Genomic DNA, 9,037 nt, shown 5'->3' with positions numbered 1-9,037 from the left:
ATCCCGAGAGATCCTCAGCAAATATCCCCACTGTATTTCCATTCCTGTCTCCTGGGGCGTCTGCGGTCAGGCTCTTAGGTGCTATTATGAGACCAATGTTAAATATTTTCAAACTGCACTGACAGAACTAACACACCTTTAAAAAGGGTTTCAAAGAACAAGGGTTGGTAAAGCTTTGCTGCTGGAGAATTAACATTTCAATGACCAGGAAAATCCAACAAAAGACTCCAATCTGGGGAATTACCATCTCTATCACACAGAGGCCTCCCTAATGAGCAGACTGAGCGACATTGCAATGAGTCAGAGGTGGAGTCTGCAAACCATTCACTGAGAAATGTATCAGATTCATCCTGACACAGTGTAGTGAGCAGCTCTCCCTGTTTGGTTGAGATTGTGTGTGTATGTGTGTTTATTATTATTTTAAACCTCTGGTTTATTACCACCTTATGATTTATTTGGTAGTTTGATGTTGCTATGATGTTTTGTAATGCCATGGAGGTGGGGTAGTGCAGATAAGCCTGGCCTCCTGTTGTGTAATTTTGCTGCAAAATGCTGTAGCTCCCGCTTTCAACTAATCTTTTCTCTTTTATCCCCAGGAAATTCTGATTTGGAAAGTTACAATGTGAAGATCCAAAATGTCTGGGGCCAGGAAAGCTTTGCAAAAAAAAACTTCCAGAGGGGGACAACATTGGCCTGATGCCTGTTCCCACTGCACCCCGTGAGGGGCCCATATGAGTCCTGTCTCTTTCTGACCCTGAGGTTTAATGTGGGTTATGGAGGAGGGCAGTGTGATAAAATGTGACAGTGAGAGAAGGATTTGAAGAATTGAAAGAGTAGGTCAAACAGGAGAGCCAGGGAGAGTATTTGAGATTGTGAATTAACTGTAATGTCAGTTTCTGGGGTCACAGGAAATAATTAAACTGAGCCAGCATCGCAGAAGGGAATAAAATCAGATTATCTGACTGCTGGGACACTGCTGCATGTGGGATCTTGCTGTGTATTAAATGCCCCAGTGCCATTGTTACAGGCAGTGGCTGTTTTAATCAGGTAACCCACCATTTCAAAGCTTTACAAAGGGACTGGCATGGAAACTCAACTCATCACCTGATATGTTTGTGTTCAGATGTTGCTGAGACATTGTCTGTGTGACAGAGAGGAAAACCCAGGATCTTGCTGCACTGTCTCTGCTTTGCCTTGCAACTAATGCTGTCTCTTTTTTTTCTCCAAAGGGACCAGTTTTTTTTTTGAAGAACCAAAGGGGAAGCGTTTGGGGCCCACAAGGCATAGAACAAGGGCTTTCTCCAAAGGGGGCATCATCCTGAGGCTTATTGGACAGGCTGCACCCCGGGGTTTGAAGCTTGGGGTTAAAGTAATCGGGGCCTTGGGATTTGACACAAACATGTGTCAGGGCTCCCCAAGGAGGAAATTAAAACTGTAAATGTGAAATCTCACAAAAAGCATGTTCTGTTGTCAGAATAATAATGTGAGAATGTGAAGTCAACATTGGGAGTGACAGATAGACTTGCAACAGGGAGAGGGGCAGGAGAAAAGGGAGAGGGAGGGAGGGAGACATATTTGAGATTCTTAAGTATCTATCATGGTAGTGCCTGGGGATACAGAAAACATTTACGATTTAACCAATATTCCATAACAAAGATTGAGTTTATCTTGTTCCAGACACATTGCTGGCAGTGGGATCTTGCTCTGCCTCATGGGCCTGCAGCAATGCAACTGTCTCGATGATCTCCTCCTTTTAACCCTGCCTCATGGGTCTGGGATTGAAATTTCCCAAAGTTTTCACCAATTCAATCAGAGCCTGGCATTGATAAGGGATGGCTTGTGTGAAGGAGAGACATCAAACCCCACCTCTTGCTGTGTGATTTCTTTAACAATGTCCTTCCTTTCCAGTTCCAATAATTTTCCCCCTCTTGCTCTGTCCATTTATTTTGAAACTACAATGGGACAAGAAATCCTTTCCATGGACCCAGGTTTTCTCCACAGCGAGGAGGGGTGGGGCTCAGGCATTGGCCAGCGGCCTGTTCAACAGGCTGCAGACCGCAGGGCCCATGTGAGTTGTATTTGTTTATTAACTCAAGATTTGAATTCCTCTGTGGTAGCCTGGTTTTCTTTTCGGAGCCTCCAGGTAACTTTTAAAACCTTTTGAATCCTGGGGTTAAAGAAAGAAGCCTGGGTTTTGACACAAACATGTTAATTCTCCTCCCAGGGAGTGTCTGACAGACAGGACTCCCCAAACAGTAAATTAAAACCATAAATGTGAAACTCTCTTCAAAGACTCATTCTCACTTCAGAGTAACATGTGATGTGTGTAGGCCAGGATGAAAAAAATTGATAACCACATAACAAAAACATTATTTGGCCATTTTACTTCAATCCCCTGAGTATCTGCGAGGGCATCTCAGTCTTTCTCTCCCTGTCTCCTCTCCTGAACCCCCTCCAGCTTCCTCTCATTGTTTTTTTTCAAACAAACAGAAACAGTGAGGGAGTTAGAAATAATTTGCAATACAAAGTTTTTTTTAACAAAAAACACAGATGCAGACAAAAAGAGTGAGCCGGAGGGAGTGAGGGATAGAGGGACAAGATGTGTCTCTGTATCTGTGCTGGGAAACGGAGACAGGGTCTGGGGGAGGGGGCATGTTGTCGGGGAGAGAACTGGAGTCTCCAATATCTCTTCACTGCCCAGCTCCAATCACTTTGTTCTAGAAAGTGCCATCCACCAAATTACATCCTGGGATGGAGGGGGTGATTTTTGTCCCAAAGAAACGGATAGCCCCTTCCCTGAATGGAAATTGTGATTCAACACATTTTGGAGCAGGAAGGGGTGACCTGTGGAATCACACTGTGTATCAATGGCCTGCAGCATTACTGGCACAGAATGCTGGGAAACAGTGCCCCCGTTTAGAAAAACAGAATATCCTCAAATATCAAGGTCAAAAACGTTTTAAATGATAAAGATTACAATGCACAAGATTAAATCTGGGAGAGAGAGAAAAAAAAGATCAGAGATGAGGGGCCGGGGAGGGAAGTGAGAGAGGAACAAAGACAGAAAGATAAGAGATTTAGAAGGGAGAGAGAGTGACACACAAAGAGGTGGGAAAGAGAGAGTGAGAGAGAGATATCAGAGGTGGAGGGGAGAGAGACACAGAGAGAAAGAGAGAAGTATGTTGAACTTCACAAATAGCAAGATTGCTCCCTCTTTGTCAGCCTGGAGCCAGAATTGAGCCCTTAACCAGCAAGAGTGAGACACACAATCTGTCTGCAGTCATACTGCTGCTTGTGGGATCTTGCTGTGTGCCAAATTACCTGCAGTGTGGCCTACATTGCAACAAGATGCCCAGTGTCCAAATGCTGCTTACAGAGCCTTTGCTATTACATTTTCTTTGTCTCTCTGTCTTACTCTGTCCATCTCCTTCTCCACGCACCTTCCTCAGACTGGGGTCTTCCTCACTTTCTCTCTGACCATATTCTGGCTCTTTCTTTCTCTCTTACTTTATCTCTTCCCCCTTTCCCTCTCTCCATTGCCATTCCTCAGTTTAGGGCTTCCCCACTCCCACCACTCTCTCCAGACCGTCCCACCATTTTAGACAGTCAATGCCGCAGTGTGACAGGTCAGGGTTACTAAATGGCAGGGGTGACAACATTTCAGACACAGAGGTATAATTCAGAGACAGTGTTGGGGGGTTTGAGAGATGGAGTCAGAGAGGAAAAGCTTAGAAAGGCGGGGATGGGAGTGAGATCGGAGGGCAATGGGAGAGGGTGGTGGGGATGTATGGGAGGTGGGGAATAGATACAAGGGCTGGGGGTAGGGGGTCGCTAGTCATTGGAATCTTGCTGTGCAGTTGTTTATTCGTTCCAACTTGAGCCCCTTCTGGGTGTTGTGTATGGGGATGGGGAGAGGGGAGGGCTGGGGGAGATCAGGAATCCTAACCCTATGTGAAGTTTTGTGAGTCATATCTGTGTTTCAGATGGGGCCACGTGGCAGCAAGCAATAAATGGAAGGTACAGGCACCACTCGAATGAAGTATATTGGCGAGCTGAAGGCTATAGGAGAGGGAGGGGTGGGGTGAGCTGGATACTCCTGTCCATCCATCAAACTGTTTTCTTTCCTGCATTTCATCTTGGAATATCTGGGAAAGACTTCCCTGGACTTTTTGTCATTTTAATGGAGAGGTGGGTGGGTAGGGTGGGGGTGCCAGGATGTGGAAAGGGAGGAGTAGGATCCCACGACCTCCTAACGCCACCCCGTGTTCCAATCCCACCTCTTGGCCCCTCTCGGCCCGTCTGTGAAGTTTGGGGGTAAATGGAGGGAATTGTTCCCTTTGACTGGGACCTTATTCTGATCTCTGGGAGGGGTGAGAGTGAAGGATTGGGGGATCAGTGCAGGCTCTGGGACAGGGGACGGGCTCAGCATTAGAAAGGGGCAGAAACTGCAGGGTCTGATGTCCCACCCACCCTGCACTCCCTCTACGCCAGTGTTCAGGATGAGTTAAGCTCCTCCATCAACGTATGGCCATTTTCACATTTTGCTGTTTGTGGGATCCTGCACAGCGGGGAGTGTGGTGGTGGGGGTGGTGTGAAGATGGGAGTGTTGGAGGGAAAAGGAATACAGCTGAAGCTGGTGAGGTGGTGGTGAGAGGCTAACTCCCGTGTTCAGTCTGAGCCAGCTCCAAGTTGAAATGGGAGACTGTAATATTTGCTGGTGGGTTCAGTGGGGGAGAGGCCTGTTTTAACATTGCAGCCCGTGGCGGAGGGGCGGGCTCCAACAAGGTGTTGAGGGAGTCCCTCAGCAGTCCCACACACAGCTGCCAGTGGGATCTTACTGTGCACCACCGCAGCCTGCACGTCACCCTCGTGTGTGATGCAAGGCTTTCTACAGTGCCCTGGGCTGAGTCTGCTGACGCCCTGATAGTGAGTGTGGTGAGTGGGTGTGTCATCCCTAATTTCCTCACCAACCCCCAGCCCAGACCCACCCCACCTCCCGTCACCCCCTCAACCTCCAAAATGTGACACTGACGTTGCAAATATCCACAAGACACAGCGGGGAGATGGGAGCACATGGCAAACATGAGGCAGGAGAGGGCATTGCTATTGAAACATGGAGGAAATGGAGAGTGTGAGGGACATTGACTTTCTCCTGCTTGAGAATCGATCAACAGAGATGGATCAATGGATAGGGGCAGAGAAAAGGAGAGAGACAGAGGCGGGGAGGGAGAGAGACAGGTGACTGGACACTTTGGAAGGTTCATCATTAACATTTCATGTAGAAACAGCACCAATCCCAGGTGGATTGGGCATGGGGTTTGTGCCTGCTGAATGGGAGGGGACAGAGGGGAGCGTTGGTCATTTCTTTGTGTGTTTGTTACTGCTTCACTGGAGTATCAGAGAACAAGCTGGAGTGGGGTCATGGAGAGAGATAGAGAGGCATGTTCTGGGGAGTGACTCCCCACCACTGAGTTTCTGTCCAGCCTCTAAGAAAATAAACCCTGAGGGCAGTCAGAAAGCATCTGCCCCTTGATCCCAGTTGAAATCTCTTCCATTTCTCAAAACCCCAGGGAAAATGCTGATGAAATGGGGAAATGTTGGATGTCAGTCAGTGGCAGGATTGCCTTTGTTTCTGTTTATTTTTATTTCAATCTAATTTGATCAATTTCTGTCTGTCTGTTTTTTGCTCTCTCTTCCCCCATAACCATTCCCCCCAAAAAAGGCACCTCTGTCTCTGTCTCTCTCTCTGTGCTGGGGCAGGCGGGGAGATACCTGACACTGAAGCTTGCAGACAGAGTAAGGCACACAGATTCTGGGAGTGGGGATGGGGGATGTGTGAGGGGGTGTGAATCCCAGCCCTGGAGTAAATATCTCTCCTGCCCTTCCCCTCAAACAGAAACACTGGGACAGCCCTGAGGCAGTTTGAGACATCTTCCTGTTCCCTGTTCCCTGGGTTTAAAATCAGGAGCTGTGCTGGTGTTTGGGTGGGGAGGGCGGGGTGGGGTGAGGTGAGGAGAGTGTGAGGTTGTGGGTGTTCAGACAACCAGCAGTGGGATCTTGCTGTGCTGGGTGGGGAATGTCTCACATTGCTGAAGCAGCAAGTGGTGCGATTTTGCTGAGCTTTCGGTGTTTTTTAAAAATTTTAATCCATTTTCATTTCTCTCTGTCTTACCTCCACCCCCACGGTGATTTTATTCAGGAGCTGAAACTCGGGATGATGCAGAGTCAGAGAGAATCAAATCATTCTGCCGTGAGGAATCGTCAGACAGGAGCTGGGACCAGAGAGAGCGAGACCGAGAGAATTATAATCAACCATCCCGTGTCCTTGTCGTTCAATTCCACACTCACATGCTCACAGGGAAAATGAATTATGGGGCTCAGGCAGTCTCTGGAGTTTGGACCACAAGGGGGTGAGCCCTGGGCTGGGGCTTGGGGGAGACAAAGGGACAAAAATGGGGCTGCTGCACAGTCTGATCCCACAGATTTCACTGCGTTCCTCTCTGCCTCCATATTCCCAGCTTCTTGTCTCTCTCACAGCTTTCTATAAATCCCCATCTCCCCTCCATCCTTCAAATCTCCCCCTATCCACTGTACACAGGCTGTTAAAAGGAGAACAGAATCGGGATGAATTCACAGGTTGATGCTAGGGTAACAGAATGGGGATGGGTTCAGAGGGCAATGCTAGGGTAACAGAATGAAGATGGGTTCACAGGCCAAGGCAAGGAGAACAGAGTGGGAATGCATCACTAGATCATTGCTAAAGCAACAGTGTGGGGCTGTGTTCAAAGGCCATAGCTGGTCGAACAGAGGCGGGGTGTGAGGAGAACAGAGGATGCATTCACAGGCTGCTGCACAGGGACATACTAAGGAAGGGTTCTCTGGCCTATGCTAGCACAACAGAATGGGGATGGGCTCACCGGCCATTCCTAGGTATAATAGTGTGGGAATGAGTTAACAGGCCATTTTCTATGAGAACAGTTTCAGGATACGTTCACACATCGCTGTTAGGAGAACAGAGTGTGGGATGGGTTTATAGTCTATGGCTAGAGTAACATTGTTAGGATGGGTTCATAGGCCATTGCAAGGAGAACACAGTGGGAGTGGGTTAACAGATCATTGCGAGGGGAACAAGATTAAGATGGGCTCACAGGCCATTGCTAGAGGAACAGAATGGGGATGGGATCATAGACTATTGCTATAAAACTAAATTGGGATTGGGTTCCCAAGTCACTGCTAGGAGAACAGTGTGGAGATGGTTGAACAGTCTGGTGCTAAGGCAAAAGCGTGAGGATTGGTTCACAGGCTGGTGCAAGTGATACAGTATTGATGGTTTCACAGACTGTTTCTAGCAGAGCAGATTGGGAATGGGGTCACAGGCAGTTGTCAGTGCAGCAGAGTGGAGGTGGTTTCACAGGCCGTTGCTAGGGGAAGAGAGTAGGGATTGGCTGACAGGCTGTTACTAAGAGAACAGAGGCAGGATCAGTTCACACGTTGTTGCTACGAGAACATTTTGTGGATGTTCAACAGGTTGTTGCTTGGGGTACAGTGGAGATGTGGTCACAGTCTTTTGCAATGAAATTGGGGATGGGTATGAGCCTGTTGCAAGGGGATCAGAGTGGGGATGGATTCATAGGCCTTTCCAAGGGCAACCATCTAAGGATCTGCTCACAGGCCTTGACTCGGGCAATACAGTGGCAACGGGCTCACAGATTGTTGCTGGGGGAACAGATTGGGAATGTTTCACATGCTGTAGCTACAAGAAAAGACTGGTCATGTGTTAATAAGTTGTTGCAAGAAGAAGGGAATGCAGACGTGTTCACAGGTCATTGGTAGAACAGTGGAGATGTGTTGACAGGCCATTGCTAGCTTAACAGAATGGTGATGGGCTTACAGGCTTTTGCTCTTGGAGAAGAGTGCGGATGGTACACCGGGAGAGAAAAAGTGTAGAACCGACACAGAGAGAGATCAACAGACAGACCGAGAGGGAAACAGAGGGATGCACAGATTGATTTGTTGTCACATGTACTGAAATACAGTAAAATGTTTTGTTTATGAGTGGTACAGATCAGATCGGATCCAGGCAGAGTCAGCATGGTTTACAAAAAGGAAGTCACGCTTGAGGAAAACGTTCAATTAAAAAAAACACGAGCCCAATCACTGTAACTCCTGGGAAACTCGGGCTGCAAATCACAGCACTCGGTCCCCACTGAAATCAACTGATTCACAACACCCCGATTTTGCATCTCTTTTTGCTTCTGGCCCTGTCTCACCTTCACCTCCCTCAGCCCAGCCAGATCCAATGTCAATTAGTGCTCAATGCCAATGCAGGCCAATGGCAAATCCAATGTTTACCTGGAAAGCGAGCAGGAGGAACATAAGACACAAGGTGTTACAACGTGATGGGGTTGTCGATGACAGGTTAGAGAGGCACAAGGATCTCATCTTTATGCTCCCATGTACTAGTTAGATGAATATGCTCAGTGCACATTACCCCTTCTACATTCATCAGTCTTGTGCTTGTGTTTAAGTTTTGAAAATGGCTTTGAACGTGAGACAAGTGGAGCTGTAACAATCCCGTGGTATTCAGCAGCAAGAAAATACCAATCAGGCTTTTCCAAAATGGGTATCTTCTGAGATCGTGAGCCACATGGAAGAATGAGAACTGTCTCACTGGGGGTCGCCATGTCTACTTTCAAAGTCTGCTCGAGGCGATCAGAAACTTTGCTGAATTTGTAAGTTTATCGAGAGTAGTGCTGGAATACAGGGAAATTGCAAAGTTTAGTCATTTGTTAAACAGAAGTTGCAAGAATATATCCAACTGTTACAGACAAGCCAATTTACTTTGGGTGCTTGGAAACTTGTAGACGCAACGGTGAAGGCAAAATGAAGAGTTACATGGCCAAAGATCAGTCAATTCATGGGAAGTTGCCATACATTTCTCCAGGAGACATGATGTTAGTTAACTTGCTGTTAATGACCTACGTTTTCTTTTCAACGTGTGAAATATGGGGTTGATCAGAGGAATACAGTTCATGTT

This window comes from Stegostoma tigrinum, unplaced genomic scaffold (genome assembly GCF_030684315.1).
Source record: "Stegostoma tigrinum isolate sSteTig4 unplaced genomic scaffold, sSteTig4.hap1 scaffold_67, whole genome shotgun sequence".
Classification (NCBI taxonomy): domain Eukaryota; kingdom Metazoa; phylum Chordata; class Chondrichthyes; order Orectolobiformes; family Stegostomatidae; genus Stegostoma; species Stegostoma tigrinum.
The sequence above is the reverse complement of the archived record's forward strand: the minus strand, read 5'-3'. Positions refer to the sequence as shown.